The following is a 4,744-nucleotide window of genomic DNA, read 5'->3' on the forward strand; positions in this document are numbered from 1 at the left end:
AAGGAAAGGAACAAGCTGAGTGTTGATACAATGAAAGGTATTCTGACTGTACAGTACAACTACCGAGAGACCTCTTGCGTTGACTTCTTCAACTTTTTAAAGTCCAACAAGGAACTACTTAAAAATATAAGATCTACAGAAAAATATGCATCGGCACATCAAGCAACACACGCAGTGGTTGAAGAAGAGTAAGAAGACAGCAACTAAGCTAAGTGGAAAAAAGGAATTCAAGATTATCAGCCATATGCAAAGGTAAATAAGTTGAGTTTCTTTTAATTAATTTACATGTTTTCCAGTATCATATCAGGACCATACATAATCAGGTGTTAGTGAAGGTGTCCGGAATTTTGATAGTTCATATATGGCAACCCTAGGCTATAGCCTACTCAAATTTAGCAACATTTTTGGTGGTTCTAGTACAAAACATGTGTTAGAAATATAAATCATCAAAATAATGTACTAATTTAAGATTTCCTTGCATATAAACTGACTTAATGACAAGCGCTAGATACTCTACTTGATACGTTGTTCTTCGGTCACTAGGAAAATGTTATATCCAGAATTCGAGTAGTTACATTGATAGTTCTAAAAATACCGAAGAAGCTAAGATGAAAATTTAAATACAAACTGCATGATATCGTTGAAATTATGAATGATTATTACAATTTAACTCGCTCTTCTGCTCCATAATAAGCCACGGGTCACCATTGGCTCAAACTCAGAATGATGGCCTATTACAACCTGTTAATATTAAAAATACGTACTTGCAACTCTTGCTATTCCACGTCCTTATTCATTTGGGAGGTGCAGGACAAGATGTTAGGCTCGGCAGACCGCCCTGAGTGAGCTAGCGTAAACAGAAGTGGAGTTCCAGTATATATCAAAACCTTTTTATTGAAGCAAAAGATGAATAGATATTAAAGAGGTAATTACGAGTATATAAATAATCAATGATATCTATGTTACCCAGAAAAGTAAATAAAAGCAAACACGAATAAAATCTAAAAAGTGAAAATAATACTCGAGTTGTCGTTCTATGTATTTTCTTAATTTACTATGACCTAGTGTGGGCAACGCAACTCCAGCACCCTTCATGATTGATATTAAATATACCACCTTTTGTTCAGGGATGTAATACTAGAAATAAACATGAACAGTAATGAATTATATTTTGAAACAAATGTATAAATTATCGGAGTGTATCACGAACACTGTCGTCCCTACTGCAAGCAACAGAAAGCTTCCATTAAAACATTTGGCAGCCATAGTGCCTGACATTTGTAACATCATACAGTTGTTACAGCTTAGGGGGCGATGGAAAAACTTCGTCCCGCCACCTGCTCCAAGATGAAGGTGCAGGCTGCTGCGGCGAGGCCCAGGAACAGGGTGTAGAAAGTTGCCTGCAGGTGTCGCAGCCCCAAGACAACTTCTCCACCATCAGTCTGATAATTCACGTGCAAAACATGTTATGGATGAAATATACACTAATAAAATTATAACTTTAAACTCCATCCTAAAACTCAGCCTCATTCTCTTTGGTCTGGTTAACCTAGCATGAAATTATCGCTGCATGGAGTAAAGATTTACAGCATTGGTTTGCTGATGTTACCCAGAAAAGTAAATAAAGCAAACACGAAAAAAAATCTAACAAATGAAAATAATACTTGAGTTATCGTTCTAAGTATTTTCTTAATTTACTATGACCTAGTGTGGGCAACGCAAGTTGTGTTGAGTGTGGCTCATGCCACACATTTTTTTTTTTTTTTTTTTTTGTAAGGTTTGTGAAGAGGAGTATGATGGAGATCGAGCATTACATATACCTGAATTTAACAGACAAAAGATAAGTTGTCCCACCAAGGGTTCTGAACATTATAAACTCAATATACACCAATTATTTTATGCATTAATTTTTGTCAGTTTCATATCGTAATTGTAAATGAATATAAAATGTAAAGCTTTCAATTAAGGCCCAAAACCCAATAACTAGTTATGCTATCTACGGCGCATTTGCTTCTGCGCATCAATAGGTTTGCTTCCTAAGGCAAACCTTAGAAAACCTATCCCCTCATAAGTTTGTCCTTTGAGCAAAACAGTTATGCTAGAGGAAAGTGGACAGAGTTTACACTGAAAGACAAATCACTCGCGTCGTTTCATAAACCCTAGAGAAAATGTGACCAAGAATGTGTTATGTAAAACCTTAATATGACATTTAAAGGAAACGTACATCCTATGAGAAGTATGCTGTTCTATTTTGTTAAAGAAATTAGCTCTGCTGAAAGTCGAAAGCGGTAGTCAAAAATACAGGATAAGTATCTTGAAACCTCCCTCTTGAAAAAGTTCAAATCATAGGAAGTTGGAAATACAGAAGCAGGCAGGGTATTCCAGAGTTTTCCAGAGAAAGGGATGAATGATTAAAAATACTGGTTAACTCTTGCATTAAAGAGGTGGGCAGAATAAGGGTGAGAGAAAGAAGAGTCTTGTGTAGCGAGGTCGCGGGAGGAAGGGAGGCATGCATTTGTAGCGGGACACAAGTCACCGCTCCTAGCACGTTTTCTGTTGTATTATCACCCTTCCGTTTTCACTCTCTCTACTGCACAGGCTTTTGTCTCTTCTATCCTCACTTTATACATATCTCTTACTTGTACACATTCTGTGCACGCTCTTTGACACATGTGTTACACATCTTCTCAATACATCATATTACTCCTTTCTTCACACAGACATACACACACACATACACTCTCTTTTTCTATAATTTTGTGTATATCATTTATTATGTAATGTAATTTTGTATATATTGTTCATGTTTTTGCTGAATAAGAGAGAGAGAATACCCAGGCTAAGTTTCCTTTGCCAGAGCTACACTGTTATGACACTGGAAATTGTTACCCTTCAAGGACTAAACACTGCTATGACCAAGAGTCATAGTTGGGAGCCTACACTTCTCGCTTGAGCAACTTCCGGGCGGCCAAGTAGCACCTCACCTTCGCTACACATTTACCAAGATCAGAAGAGCAGTTGGCATGAAAATAGTGGTAGAAATAGCAAGAGATGCAACATTGCGGCTATGAGAAAAGGATGAAGACAGTCAGTTTAAGGAGAGGAGACGATAAGACGAAAAGCTTTTGATTCCAAAAAGCGCAGCTATATTTCCAATAGGATAAAAAAATACGTGTCAAAGAGAAAGCACATGCCACGACTCTCCTTGCAATATCGAATAATGCAGTACAAAATGAAACACTGATATTTATGAATAGCAAAGGGACAACCAAAGCATCTGAAGTTTTCTCCAAAAAGGTAGTCACTCCCACACAAAGCACCTCCGAATTACTGCTGCTCACCTTGGACGTGTCAGGGCTTTTCACACTTAACGCGAGCAGTAAGCGGAAGGTGTGGAGCCTCGATTAGGGAGTGAGAGACTATCAACCATTACACGGCCTTCCTCATCCACTAGTAAGCGCGCTGGTCCATAAGATGGTTCCCTGCTCGTTATATATCGTACAATCTAAACAGACAGCTGAAAATCATACGTTTATTATCTGCGATAGAGAGAGTGTTCTATATAAAGAACGGGAAAGTAATCGGGCCAGATAAGATAACTGATGAGGCTTGGAAACCACTGGGCGACCTGGGAGTCGACCTCGTATACAAGATCATTTGACATGTATTTCATAGCGAAAGAATACCAAACGAATGGAGAGAAAGTATCCTGTTACCAGTTTTCAAAGACAAATGAGACATCCAGGACTGTGAAAAGTACAAAGGAGTATGAAGGTATATGAAAGAGTAATGGACAAAAGACAGAGAATGTACGGAAATAACGGAAGCTCAATTTGGGTTTATGCCAGGAAGGAGTACAACGGATACCATCTTTGCGGTGAGATAGTTAATGGAGAAGTGCAAAGAGAAACGGAAGGGACTACATTTGTTTTTTATCGACTTGGAAAAGGTTTACGATCGAGTACCAAGGGAAGAAGTGTGGAGGTGCATTCAGAAGGGAGTGCCAGAAAAGTACACACACAAGTGAGGACAGTGGTCGGGGTGACGGACAAGTTCCCAGTGAAAGTTGGACCACATCAGGTGTCGGCAATGAGTCCATACCTTCTCAACCTGGTCATGGATGTGATAGTGAGGGACGTGCTGAAGGAGACCCCATGGACTATGTTATCTACCGACAACATAGTCTTGGTGCCGGAAACCAGAGAGGAAGTGAAGGAGAAGTTGAATAGGTGGAGGAACGCGTTGAAAAGTAGAAGCCCGAAGGTAAATCGGAACAAAACAGAATACGTGCAGATGGGAGAACAATGTGACGACAGCGAAGTGCATTTGGCACAGGAGAGGTTTAAGAAGGTGGAAGCTTTCAGGTACTTTGACTCAGTTCAAGATGGTGAACTGGGTAGAGAATGAAATAGTAGGATACAAGCAGGCTGGAATAATTGGAAGGAAATGATCTGGACTGATATGTGATAGAAAGATTATTGCCAGAGTGAAAGGCATAGTATATCGTTCAGTGGTAAGGCCAATGATGATAATTATATAGCTCGGAGACCTGACTTACTAAAAAAACACAAGAAAGATGGAAGTAATACAGAAGGGAACAATGTGCCAGACTACGAAAGGTCATATGGCACTATGGGAAGAGCGGGAGCAGGGAAAGAAGTAAAGGAGGAGCGGGCGGAAAGGAGCTGTAAGAAGGGTTAGATCAGATGGAGAGCGTTAGTGGTACGAAGAAACGACGTAAGGA

At 39.4% G+C, this 4,744-nt stretch overlaps 1 long non-coding RNA gene across 1 annotated transcript; it reads right to left on the reverse strand.

Annotated features, from left to right (window-relative positions):
• Positions 1 to 1,150: 1,150 nt before the first annotated feature.
• LOC135104906 (uncharacterized) lies at positions 1,151 to 3,522 on the reverse strand. The gene is made up of 2 exons (XR_010270590.1): positions 3,342 to 3,522; positions 1,151 to 1,442 (listed from the first exon to the last, which is right to left on the reverse strand). It is a non-coding gene; the product is annotated as an uncharacterized LOC135104906 (long non-coding RNA).
• Between the last annotated feature and the right edge of the window lie 1,222 nt (positions 3,523 to 4,744).

This window comes from Scylla paramamosain, chromosome 11 (assembly GCF_035594125.1).
Source record: "Scylla paramamosain isolate STU-SP2022 chromosome 11, ASM3559412v1, whole genome shotgun sequence".
Taxonomy (NCBI): Eukaryota; Metazoa; Arthropoda; class Malacostraca; order Decapoda; family Portunidae; genus Scylla; species Scylla paramamosain.